The sequence below is a fragment of the Saimiri boliviensis genome, chromosome 12 (assembly GCF_048565385.1).
Source record: "Saimiri boliviensis isolate mSaiBol1 chromosome 12, mSaiBol1.pri, whole genome shotgun sequence".
NCBI lineage: Eukaryota > Metazoa > Chordata > Mammalia > Primates > Cebidae > Saimiri > Saimiri boliviensis.
The window spans coordinates 36,466,110-36,480,193 of record NC_133460.1 but is presented as its reverse complement, the minus strand read 5'-3'; the positions used below and the strand labels follow the sequence as shown (position 1 = coordinate 36,480,193).

The window sequence follows — 14,084 nt, the reverse complement described above, 5'->3', positions numbered from 1 at the left end:
ACACTAAAATTTTCAGAAATTTCAATACTATGACAATCAAGGCAAGCTGGTTCTTTATATGTTTAGGACCACAGTGAGAGTGGTTCACCATCTTGGAAAATCGTGTCACCCATGGCAATACAGGTCATGGTGTTTGCATCACCCTATCTGCCCTGACTTCTGCCTGCATTTGGAGTTGTCCCAGGGGTGGTGATTCTACACTTAGGTTCATGCATTTTATTATTCCATTAAGTCTCACGGTAATCATACCTCAGCAGTGACTCGCCCTGATACTGTATATGTGATTTAGGAACCCTGGGTCTCTGGTGATGAAAAATACATATTATAATAAATTAATTTTCAATTTTTAATATAACATGGCATTTTTAATAGCTATGAGTAGGTTCTATTAGCTGCGATTTTCATTTCAAAACAGTAAGGAAGATAATACAAATAGTTTACTATAAAAAAGGCCATTGGATCAGGTCAGACTGAAAGTCATTGGTCTGGCATCTCCAAGAGCTGTCCCATCCATTGCAGAGGAAAGGGACAGATGCTGTCAACCAGCCTGTGGGAGCTGCAAGGAGGTTTCTGTTTACTGCTTGCCTGAGTCCTTGGATGCAAGGGAAGAAAAATGTCACCTGCTGTTGGGATACACTCATGGTGGCTGGCAAAATGTTAGGAAAACATTAAAGTTAAAAAATCATGGTCTCAAAAACAAACCCATTCAAAAGTGGGCAAAGGATATGAACAGACACTTTTCAAAAGAAGACATATATGAGGCCAATAAACATGAAAAAGTGCTCATCATCACTGGTCATTAGAGAAATGCAAATCAAAACCACACTGAGATATCATCTCACGCCAGTTAGAATGGCGATAATTAAAAAATCTGGAGACAGCAGATGCTGGAGAGGATGTGGAGAAATAGGAACACTTTTACACTGTTGGTGGGAGTGTAAATTAGTTCAACCATTGTGGAAGACAGTGTGGCGATTCCTCAAGGACCTAAAAATGGAAATTCCATTTGACCCAGTAATCCCATTACCGGGAATATATCCACAGGAGTATAAATCGTTCTACTATAAGAACACATGCACACGAATGTTCATTGCAGCACTGTTTACAATAGTAAAGACCTGGAACCAACTTAAATGCCCATCGATGATATACTGGACAGGGAAAATGTGGCACATATACACCATGGAATACTACGCAGCCATAAAAAAGAATGAGTTTGTGTCCTTTGTAGGGACATGGATGAACCTGGAAACCATCATTCTCAGCAACCTGACACAAGAACAGAAAACCAAACACCACATGTTCTCACTCATAGGCGGGTGTTGAACAGTGAGAACACATGGACACAGGGAGGGGAGCATCACACACTGGGGTCAGTTGAAGGATGCTAGGGGAGGGACAGTGTGGGGTACAGAGGGTGGGAGGGATAACATGGGGAGAAATGCCAGATACAGATGATGGGGGAATGGAGGCAGCAAACCACCTTGCCATGTATGTACCTAAGCAACAACCCTGTATGATCTGTACATGTAACCCAGAACCTAAAGTACAATTAAAAAAATTATAGTTTCAAATCTTTTGGAAGGCCAAAAGATTTTAGTGGAAAAGGCTAAAGGCAGCCAGTTAATTATGTTAGAATTTTAAATTGCAGGGTAAAACTAGGATAATAAAGCTTCCCCAGTTAAGTCTGTTTACCCCACATTCCTTTGTGTCTATTCTAACTGTTTACTCATGTAAACTTTGGGCTGGATGGTCCTCACAAGGGGAGGTCAAAGGGGAATTACCATTAGTGGTATTTATTCTGGTCCCCAAAACCAAAACCTTTCATCACTTCTAAATTAACCATGTTAATTATCCACAGGCACATTAACTTAAAACCTCTGTTATTAAATCTATGCTAAATAAATGTGAGGAAAAACAGAGAGTCGTGGTCAGTTAGCTGCAATTTTCCTCTAAAAGCAGCTAACAACCATCCCTAACCCACTCACGTTCACTGTATTCTAGTGCGTATAAGTGCAATCATTCATGACAAACCTTCGAAGGTGGTAATCAGCGTCTCAGGTGGTAAAGCCAATGTGATCCAGGTCTCAACCTGTGAAGAAGTCAACTCCTGATTCCTGGTGGCTTCTGCAGGGTGGAGGAACCGCAGGCTGGGAAATGAACACCATCACTGTTGGATGAAGTCATGGTCGGCAAGCTGGGGACAGAGAGAGGCAGGTAAAGTGAGTAACCAGAAGGCTTGGTGACATTCCATGGGGCTGTTAGCATTCTGGAGGAGTTGGAGAGGCAGGGAGCTCTGTCACAGAAACTTCTTGGCAGCCCCGTAATCATCCAACAGAGAATTTCAAAGGCTCAGACATCAGTAATTCATGAGAACCCAACCCTGGGGATGCAAAAGAAGTTCTATTATAAATTCACTTTCTAGTAAGAAAGTTTTCTAGTTGCTTGGTTCTTTAATCCTAATTTTCTTCATCTGCAAAGGAGGCATGAAAACAACAACTTTGTCAAGACTGGTAACTCATGACTGGAGGAGACTTTCCCCAAAGGACATTCTGACACGTCTGGAGATATTGTTGATTACCACAGAGAAGGGCGTAGAAGGGTTGCTACTGGCATCTAGAGAGGAGGGGCCAGGGATGTTGCTGAACACCTACAATGCACAGGACAGACCTACAACAAAGAATTTTTTGCTTCCCAAATGTCAGGAAGGCTGACGTTGAGAAAGCCTGGAACAAAGAACAAAGGTCATGAGATGATGCTTGACAAGAGCTGGCATGACTCCAGGCTCCTTATGGGGGCTCCAGAAATATGACTGCCCTGCTGGAGTCTAAGCATCTACAGGTGTTGCTATTTCCAGACCTGGAAGTAAGGGAACACCATCACCATTGATTACATTAATTGCTATAGATATCATCACCATTGTCCTCGAGATTATTTCTAATGGCTGGTGTTTACTGAGACCTTGCTTTCTCAGGTCCCATTCTCTGTGCTTTTTACGTTGTGATTTACAACTGTCAAGGATATGAGGTAGGTCTTATTATTCCCCATATTTTGCAGAAAAGGAAATTCAGTTTGCCTATATAAGAGGGGCTGACCACAGGCAGTATACTTATATGTCAACCATTTGCATAGCCGTTCACAGGGTCTTTTTATTTGTAATCAATCAATTAATTTTCCTTTAGTGAGGTATAGTTGATGAATAAAATGGTATACGTTTAGGTGTACAGTATGATGATTTGATATACATATGCACTGTGAAATGAATATCACAATTAAGATAGTTAACACATCTATCACATCTTTTTTTCTTTTGCAAGAACATTTAAGATCTACCCTCTAAGCAAATTTCCAGTATACAATACAGTATTGTTAACTATAGTCACCATGCTGTACATTAAATCCCCAGAACGTATTCATCTTTTAACCAACACTTTGTACCCTTTGACCAACATCTCCCTGCTTCCCTCACCCCCGACCCTGCCAATCACTCTCCTCTTGGTTTCTATGAGTTTGGCTATTTTAGATCCCACGTGTAATTGACAACATACGTATTTGTCTTTCTCTCTCTGACTGATTTCACCTAGTGTAATGCCCTCAAGTTTCATCCATGTTGTTGCAAATGGCAGAATTTCCTTTTTTTTTTATGCCTGCGTAATACACGCTGACAAGGCACTGAGGCCGTTCCTATGTCTTGACTATTGTGAGCGATGCTGCAGTGAACACAGGACTGTGGAGGGCTCCATCAGTGACACATTTTGTTTCCTTTGGATAAATTCCCAGTAGTTGAACTTCTTGATCATATGATAGTTTTATTGTTAATTTTTGAGAAATCTCCATTTTCCATAATGACTCTACCAATTTACATTCCCACCAACAGTGCCCAAGGGTTCCCTTTTCTCCACATCCTCACCAGCACTTGCTACCTTTTTTTTTTTTTTTTAAATAATAGCTATTCTAATAGGTGCGAGGTGATACCTCATTGCTGTATTGATTTGTAGTCCCTTGGTGATTAGAGATGCTGGGCACCTTTTCAATGTACCTGTTTACCAGCTGTAAGGTTTTTTTTTTTTTTTTTTTTTTTTTTTTTAATGTCTAAAAACCCTTGGCACATTTTTTAAATTGGATTTTTGTTTGTTTGTTTTTGATTTTCACCATTCAGTTGTAGGAGTTCTTTATATATTTCAGATATTAACCCTTCACCAGACATATAGTATCTTTTAATTATAAATTATCTTTTAATTTCGTTGACGGTTTCCTCTGCTGTGCAGAAGAGTTTTAGTTTGATGTAGCCCCATTTTTTTCTTTCTTTCTTTCTTTTTTTTTTGGAGACAGAGTTTCACTCTTGTTGCCCAGTCTGGAGTGCAATGGTGCAATCTCAGCTCACTGCAACCTCCACCTGGATTCTCCTGCCTCAGCCTCCCAAGTAGCTGGGATTACAGGCATGTGCCACCATGTCTGGCTAATTTTGTATTTTTAGTAGTCAGGGTTTCACCATGTTGGTTAGGCTGGTGTCTAACTCCTGACCTCAGGTGATCTGCCCACCTCAGCCTCCCAAAATGTTGGATTACAGGCGTGAGCCACCGCAACCGGACTGGCCCTACTTAATTTTGCATTTGTTGCTTGTGCTTTCAGGGTTACATCCAAAACATCAATGCCAAGATCAGCATCAAGTAGGCTTTCCCCTGTTTTCTTGTAGGAGTTTTACAGCTTAGGGTTTTACCTGCAAGTCTTCAATCCATTTAGAGTTAATTTTTGTGAGCGATGGAAGATAGGGGATCCAATTTTGTTCCTTTTTTCATAGGAATCTTCGTTTTTTCCAACACAATTTTTTGAAGAAAATTTATCCTTTTCCAGTTGTGTATTTTTTGGCAATTCTGTCCAACATTAATTAACTATTTATGCATGGGTTTATCACTGGGCTCTTGTTTCATTTTTTTTCCTCTTTTTTTTTTTTTTTTTTTCACCAGGCTGGAGTGCAGTGGTACAGTCTCGGCTCACTGCAACCTCTGCCTCCTGGGTTCAAATGACTCTCCTGCCTCAGCTTCCTGAGTAGCTGGGATTATAGGCACATGACAACACATCCAGCTAATCTTTGTATTTTTAATAGAGATGGGGTTTCACCATGTTGGCTAGGATGGTGTCAGTTTCGTGACCTCATGATCCACCCGCCTTGGCCTCCCAAAGTGCCGGTACTACAGGTGTGAGCCATTGTGTTTGGCTCTGGGCTCTTGTTGCTATTCCACTGGTGTCTATGTTTTTATGGCAGCACCACACTGTCTGCTTACTGTGGTTAGGTAATATGTGTTGAAATCAGGAAGTGAGATGCTTCCAGTTTTGTTCTTCTTTCTCAAGACTGCTTTGGCTATTCAGAGTTGTTCGTGGCCGCAAACAAATTTTAGGATTTTTTTAAAAAAAATTACATGAAAAATGCTATTGGAATTTTGCTAGGATTTCATTGACTCTATAGATTACTTGGGGTAATATGGATATTTTAATAATATTAAGACTTCTTCTCCATGAACACAAGATATCATTCCATTTATTTCTGTCTTCTTCAATTTCTTTCATCTATGTCTTATTGTTTTCAACATACCGGTGATTTACCTTCTTGGTTAAATTTATACCTAGCTATTTTATGTTTTTGATGCTATTGTAAATAGGATTGTTTTCTTTATTTCTTTTTCAGGGAGTTCATTGTTAGCCTCTAGAAATACAACTGATTTTTGCATGCTGATTTTGTATCTTGCAACTTAACCGAATTTGTTGTTGCTGACAAACTGAGATTCTAGATTGCCTGTCTTAAACTTCTTTGGTTTCTCTAGAATGTCTAGCACATAACTGGAAAGTAGAAAATGAGAGAAGCTAAGCATTTATTTAGTTCCAAACACACATTTGTGTATATACATATATTTTTTTTCTAGTTGATTCTCATTATTTACAGATTTTGTATTTGTGATGTTCCCTATTCACAAAAATTTATTTGTAATCCCCAAATCAATACCTGCTGTGCTTTTGTAGTCACTCCCAGCCACGTGCAGAGTTGCAAAAAACCTGAGTCACCCAATGTGCTCATCTAGCTCAGATCCAACAAGTTCAGGATCTGCTTTCTTGGCTGCACTTTCATACTACAAATGAGTATACATCTTGATGTTTACTTAGTGCTATGCTTTTCACACTTTTGTGCCTTTTGTTGGTGATTTTTGCTGTTTAAAATGGTCCCCAAGCACAATGTTGAAGGGCTATCTAGTGTTCCTAAGCACAAAAATTTTGAATGAATAAATGAGAGTGTGCACGGAACAGAGTAATGCTAACTCTTTCTAGACCAAGGTTTCTCAAGGTTACTCTGTTTGGTACCATGTAAAACAAAGACAAAGACACAAAGTACAACTGCACTTTGTGATGTGGCTTATGGAGAAAAATACACACGCGTTTGATGAGCTGTGTTCAGGCATTAGGTATAGGGCTGTTGGCTGTACAGTCAATGTTAATGAATCAATATATATTAAATAAGGTGTCCAGACGCAGAAATACATAAAACATGGTTATGTATTGATCAGTTGATGGAAATGTCATGACTGGAGGCTCAAAGGAACCAAACCTGTATTTCCCCTAGGAGGAATGGTTCAGTATTCAGTAACTCAGTGGTTGTGGAGACTTATTGAACCTAATTACAGCAAATAACGAGAATATACACACGGAAACACACACACAAGTAAACATACACACACCCTTTCTTAGTCTCATTTCATGTTCCCAGCAACCTGTTGGGTACATACTATTATGCCCACTTGACAGATGAGGACACTGAGGGTCTGGGAAGCCAGGCAGTTTGCCAATGGTCACAAGGACCCAGAAACCAAACCTAGTTTAGCCAAAATTAATTGTCCATGCTCTTCTAGAGAATTTTTTTTTCATTTATTTATTTGAGACAGACAGAACCTCACTCTGTCCCCAAGGCTGGAGTGCAGTGGCACGATCATAGCTCACTGTAGCCTTGACTTTTTAAGGCTCAGGTGATCCTCCTGCCTTGACCTCCCAAGTAGCCAGGACCACAGACATGTGCCATGACACTAGGCTAATGTGGAAAATTTTTCTTTAGAGATGGGTTCTCGCTATGTTGCCCAGGCTGGTCTCAACCTCCTGGGCTCAAGCAGTTCACCCACCTTGGGCTCCCAAAGTGCTGTCATTATTGACGTGAGCCACCACGCCCATCCCAGAATTTCAATATTTGATGATTGAATCAAGTCATGTTAAACACGCAAAAGTTCTTGCATTTTAAATTAGTTTTTTCTTGTTTCCTTCCCTTCCCAACTCAGAAAGAGGTAGATTCCAGGGTGCACCAGCTTAAGCAAAAGACACTTCCAAGGACTGTTTTCTAACACTATAGAAACACCTCCTTTACTAAATCCCAAAACAGGACAAAGCTCATGCTAGCAACTTGGGGAAGCAAGTGTAAGTTTAAATTCACTGTTCCAATCTAAAAGACAAAGTGAATCTTAAATCAATACAATATCCACATTTTTTACCCTTTTATTGATTTCTTTGTTTTAGTCTGTAAGACAGTTTTTTTTTTTTTTTAAGGTTAGCTAACTCTTTTATAATCTTTTAGTTTGTGATTTTAATGCTTTTGTTTGCTTTGTTCTGAGTACTTAATGACTTCTTACAGCGTCTTTTTCATCTTCGTCTGTTCTGATCATAAAAGTGGTCTGTAAGCCTAGACCCTCCAGTGAGAAAAAGGTCTACCTAAAGGTGTTGTGTCTGTGCACTGCCACAGGAAACATTGTAAAGATCAGGTCATGTGATCCACAAGTCAGCTGTAATACTCTTCCATTTTCTTAAAATTGACTCAAGCCCCCAGTTTCAAATTTCGCTGGAGAAATTAATCTCTGCTTCATGATTTCTGCTGCTATCAGCATCTTATATTGTTATAATTATCTCTAATTCTAATTTATTGTTAATTTCACCAATATTTCACTCTGGGGATGCCAACACAGATGTGAATGTCAGAAACGCTCCTTCAATTTTCTGAGACCAGAATTTACAAAAGGCATTTATTTAGGTAGGTAACAGTCTTAAAGGAAGATTTGAGGTGATGAACAACTTCTACGCAGCTCACAACTTGAAAATTGATTTTTAGGTACACAAGAGCTTAAAAATCCCTCAGCTATGTCTATTTATGATTTTTTTTTTTTTTGAAAAATTGACCATTCCTGGATCTTTTGCAGGATGCTTTCCTGTGACTTTTCACTTTTCCTGTCCCTCTTGTTTCTCCCAACCCAAATTTTCTGGGGTACATCCCTGGTCACCTAATTCTTTGTATTATTGTCCTTACATATTTGAAGCTTATTATTAAGGTGTTTTCTCAAAAAACAAAAACAAAACACTAGAATCCCCTAAGAAGTATTTTTATGCCAGCTATAAAAATAATATTTTCACCTCTTTTCTATGGAGTATAAGCTCCTTAGAAGAGAGGGTTTGGATGATTTAAAGAATCAAGATTACAGAGGCAAGTCCAAACATACCAGCCTATGAATAGCAATTGTACTTCGTATCTTTGTCTTTGTTTGACACGACGCCAAACAAAGAAACCTTGAGAAACCCTGGTCTAGAAAGAGTTGACATCACTCTGATCCATACACACTCATTCATTCATGTCTGCTTTAAGCAAATAGTTGTTGAGGCCAAACCATGCGTCAAACACTCTTTTGGGTATTGGAAACAGAGCAGTGGACAAGAGGAGCACTTTCTCACTGATGGCTTATTTTTGTAAGAAGAACGTACCTTCAATTCCTAGTCTCAAATGCTGTCATTTTCAAACAAAGATGGCCAAAATCAACAGAAAATGTGACAGTCTGCATTCATCAGCCCATTTTTGCTGTGTGACTTCTCGCCATTTCCTGGGCACATGGAACAGATTCTAGTTGAGAAAACAGGTCCCTCCATGCTGAATGGAAATACTGACTCTGATAATCACTAATACTTACGTAGTGTTTGCTTTGTGAATGTTTTGTATTATTTCATTGCATTGCTTAATTCACGTAGTCTTCACCACAAGCCAAGGAGGCAGGCAGTATTTATATCCCCATTTTATGGATAAGAAAACTGAGGCAGAGAAGTCACCCAAGAGAGGTACAAATCAACACAATTTTGCTCCAGAATTTATATCCTCAATTGCCATGCTATTCCGTCTCTATATGATTTTTATGAATAGCAAAGCCAGGTGGTTGCTCACTTCAGTGATCCAACACAGAATTATTGGAACACCAAGGTCTGGCAAAATCCTTCAAGGGGCAGCCGAAACATCACTTTCAGAGAGGAGTCTTGCCTAGCTCTCACGCTGGGGTCATTCCTGTTATCACACATTCTCACTTCACCATGTGCTCTTGGTGACCTGTATGTAATCAATAAGTAATTATTTGTGTAATTGCTTCATCTCTGTTTCCTGAGCTAAAATGTAATCTCCATGAGAACAGGATCATGTCCGTCATATCAGCCACTCTATTTCCAACACCTAAAAGAGTGTTTGACACATGATTTGGCCTCAACAACTATTTGAATGAATGAATGCACGCATGAATGAAGGAGGGTGTGGATGGATCAGAGTAACGCTAACTCCTTCCAGGCAGGGTTTCTCAACATGGACACTAGTGGCATTTCAGGCCAGAGAATTCTTTGTTGTGAGAGCTGTTGTGTAATTGCAGAATGTTTAGCAGGGTCCTGGCCTCTACCTGTAACTCCAGTTGTCACAACGCAAACTGTCCTCAAACATGCATGACTTACTGATTGAATGAGAGGGTGATAGACGAACATAAGGATATCTCCTGCTCTAGGGAAACAGATAATACAGCATTTTTGATGGTTGAATTTTGCTAATAAGACAAGCTTATTATAAAAATGTACTTTTGCAAATCACATTCTTTGGGAACAAATATAGGAAGGAAGGTTTTATTTAATAACATAAACGTCTTATTTAATAATGACAGCTATCACTGTGAAGTATGTACTATAAGCCTGTGTTATGCTAAGTGCTCTATATCATTGTCATTTAGTTCTTTTTTTTTTTTTTTTTTTGAGATGAATTTCACTCTTGTCCAGGCTGCAGTGCAACGGCATGATCTCAGCTCACCGCAACCTCCATCTCCTGGGTTCAAGTGATTCTTGTGCCTTAGCCTCCCGAGTAGCTGGGATTACAGGCGCATGTCACCACGCTTGGCTAATTTTTGTATTTTTATTAGAGACAGGGCTTCATCACATTGGCCAGGATGGTCTCGAACCCCTGACCTCAGCTTACCTGCCTGGCTCGGCCTCCCAGAGTGCTGGGATGACAGGCGTGAGCCAATGCACTGCACAGCTATCATTTAGTCCTTATAACAACCTGGTGGGTGACCGAGGTCCAGAGAACTTAGTAACTTGACCAGTATCCCACAAATGGTAAATAGGAGAACTGAGATTTGGACCCAGGTGGGTCTAAAAGTCTTTCCCGCTCCAAGTTTATTAAAATTAACTTCCCATTACTGATTAATGGATATGTCTATTTCTTATTAATTCTTGTCCACATGTAAACAAGTTAGTTTAACTAAGTCATCAGTCACCAGAGCTTCTGTAAGATCATGCCTTTCACACTTGCCCTTTAACTCAAAACCACTTGTTACTTTTTCTAAAAAAAGATAGTCCCCTCCCTTGTAAGGCAAAGTCACAGTAAAATTCCCACCGCATATATATATATATATATATATATATATATATATATATATATACACATACATTCTTTAATTTGGTAGGGATCATTTCCGTAAAAAAATGAAGCTGCATTTATTAGTAAGGGATGGTCCAGAATGTTTCTTAAAGCCCATTAATAGATGCATATTTTTTTCTCAGTAAATTCTTTTTTGTATTTCTTTTTCTCTTTCTTTTTTTTTTTTTTTTTTTTTTTTTTTTTTTGAGATGGAGTCTCTCTCTGTTACCCAGGCTGGAGTGCAATGGCGTGATCTTGGCTCACTGCAACCTCCACCTCCCGGGTTCAAGCAATTCTTCTGCCTCAGCCTCCTAAGTAGCTGGGATTACAGGTGCCCACCACCATGCCTGGCTAATTTTTTGTATTTTTAGTAGAGACAGAGTTTCACTATGTTAGCCAGGATGATCTCAACCTTCTGACCTTGTGATCTGCCCATGTCGCCTCCCAATCTTTTCTGTATTTCTGCTGGAGACTATGAAAATGAGATAGGATGTTTTCCCCTAGGAACTTAGGCAGGATGATGTCTTCTGACTCTTTGCATTTCCTTTTGGTCTATGTCTGAGGCTCCGAAATTCTCTACCCACCTGGCTGTTGCTTCAAGGCAGTGGGTATGAGCCAAGCAAATCTATACAACCATTTGTTACATCCCAAAATGGCATCAGTGAGATACAAGGCCCCAGGCTATGGGGCCCCAAAGGCAGATCTGAATGTTCTGGTACTTACATTTTAAGAAGAGCAGTGGGATAGATGGCTCCTATGAGGTTTCTGTTGGAAACTGCCAAAAAAAAAAAAAAAAAAAAAAAGGTAAGTCAAAATATAATAGTTCTTGCTGTCAGTCCCCTTCCCCTCTCCCCAACTGGGAGGGGGGAACTGGGAAGGATTTGAGTGGGCCACGAGAAAACAGATGGTGTCACCAGAAGAAAGAAACTTGTTGTCGGAGAGTGGTCTTTTGAGACGTAGTATGTTCTTTGAGGGAGGTATTCCTCTTGTGATAGAATCAATGTAGACAGAACACGCCTCTAAAGTGATCTTCGCTTTGAGCCCAATACTTCTCAAAGAAAGAGAACCACAAAGAATACAATGACAGTGTCAATTTTCTGCTGTCTAGCTGCAAAAACCTGCACTTGAATGCTACACAAGGATAGTTTTTGGAACTTGTGTAGCATGGCTGAGTACTTTCTGTAGTTTGCAAGAATCTGTGATGTGCCTAATACCTGTTTGGGTACTTGTGCCCCTCTTCGACAACTGGGTCATGCGAGGCAGAGGCTCTGGTTTGCTCATTTTAGAATCCAAATTACACTGAGCACAAGATCGGGCAAATAGGACATGCTTAAAAGCAAGAAAGGGTGACAGCAGGGAGAGAGGCCAGGTTTGTGGATTCAGTATGGAGGACAGGTACATCACCACTTCCAACACTGTTCCTTCAACCTTTAAACCAGGGATTCTAACCTTCTCTTGTGGCTTGGACCCCTTTGGCAGGCAGATGGAGTTTGTGGATTCCTTCTTAGAGACACACACACACACACACACACATATATACATATATATGTATACACGTATATATGCGTATATACATGCATATATATATACACACGTATATACGTATACATAGGTATATATGTATATACATATATATGTGTATATATACACACACATATATGTATATATATGTATATGTATATGTATATATATGTATATATATGTGTATATGTATATATATATATATATATATATATATATATATATATATGAGACAGAGTCTTGCCCTGTTGCCAAGCTGGAGGTCAATGACGCTATCTTGCCTCACTGCAATCTCCAACTCTCGAGTTCAAGCGATTCTCCTGCCTCAGCCCCCCAAGTAGCTGGGATTATAGGCATGCACCACCACGCTCAACTAACTTTTATGTTTTATTAGAAACGGGGTTTCACCATGTTGGCCAGGCTGGTCTCAAACTCCTGACCTCAGGTGATCCACCCGTCTGAGCCTCAGAAAGTGCTGCGATTACAGGCATGAGTCACTGTACCCAGCCAAAATAATATTTTTAAAAAATACATGAAATACACTGCATTTAAAAGAAATGAATTACACTGAAAAATAGTTATCAAAATATTTAATAAGACAAATGTGTGAAATGGCAGTGAATGAGCTTTTTTATTAACACATTAAATAAAAGGATCCAATGTCATGTGTGAAGACTTCATAATTTTGAAATAGTGATAAGGGTAAATGATAGTTTGAAATACCTGCAACACTGTAACGTGATAATTATCTGTGGTTTCCACCGGCGGCACGGTCCCAGCTACACCACCACTGCTGTGGTTTACTTCCTCATTCATAATTAAGGGACGTATCAAATTTCAGTTAGAAGTCCATGAAAATGAAGATGCATTTTATTTTTTCTCTCTGAGTTTATGACCTTCCTGACTTCAACTGGCAGATCAGGCTAGAAACCTTTATTTTTAAGATTAGAGAGATATAAGGACCAATTCCTCAGATGTCTTCTTTTCTCTGTCTGCATTCATTCCTCCCACTCTAACTTCTAGTCTCCTGGGTTCAAATGTATTTGCTTATATGCTAATGAGTCCCAACTTTCTAGAACTCTCTCCAGAAATTCTCATTCAAGAGCAGCTCAGCATGAAAGTCTCTCTTTCTTTCTTTCTTTCTTTTTCTTTCTTTCTTTCTTCTCTCTCTCTCTTTCTTTTCTTTTCTTTTTTTTTTTTTTTTGAGATGGAGTTTTGTTCTTGTTGCCCAGGCTGGAGTACAGTGGTGTGGTCTCAGCCCACTGCAACCTCCGCCTCCTAGGTTCAAGTGATTCTCCTGCCTCAGCCTTCTGAGTAGCTGGGACTACAGGTGCCCGCCACCATGCCCGGCTAATTTCTTTTGCATTTTTAGTAGAGATGGGGTTTCACCATGATGGCCAGGCTGGTCTTGAACTCCTGGCCTCAGGTGATCTGCCTGCCTCAGCCTCCCAAGTGCTGGGATTACAGGTGTAAGCCCCCGCGCCCAGTCTCAGAGTCTTGTAGGCAGCTCTCTTAGTCCATTAGAGCTGCTGCGGTAAAATACCATTAACGACATGACTTATGAACAAGAGAAATTTACTGCTCATAATTCTGGAGGTTGTGAGGTCTAAGATCCAGATGTCTGGTGTCTAGAGAAGGTTCACTTCCTGGTTCACCAGTGGTGGCTTCTTGCTGTACCCTCACATGGTAGAAGGGACATGAGCTCTCTCTGGGGTGTCTTTCATAAAGACAGTCATTCTATTCACCAAAAGCCACTGCTCTTACCACCTCCAAAGGCTCTGCCTGCTAAAACCATGGGGATGAGGATTTCAACATCTTAATTTTAGGG

At 39.9% G+C, this 14,084-nt stretch overlaps 1 long non-coding RNA gene across 1 annotated transcript in view; it reads right to left on the bottom strand.

Annotated features, from left to right (window-relative positions):
* LOC141580713 (uncharacterized) overlaps positions 1 to 14,084 on the bottom strand; it is a 389,651-nt gene that overhangs the window by 35,511 nt on the left and 340,056 nt on the right. Inside the window, exons 2-3 of the long non-coding RNA XR_012513005.1 lie at positions 11,459 to 11,510; positions 2,035 to 2,197 (exon numbers count right to left, since the gene is read on the bottom strand). This is a non-coding gene — a long non-coding RNA (uncharacterized LOC141580713). The remainder of the gene's footprint in view (positions 1 to 2,034; positions 2,198 to 11,458; positions 11,511 to 14,084) is intronic.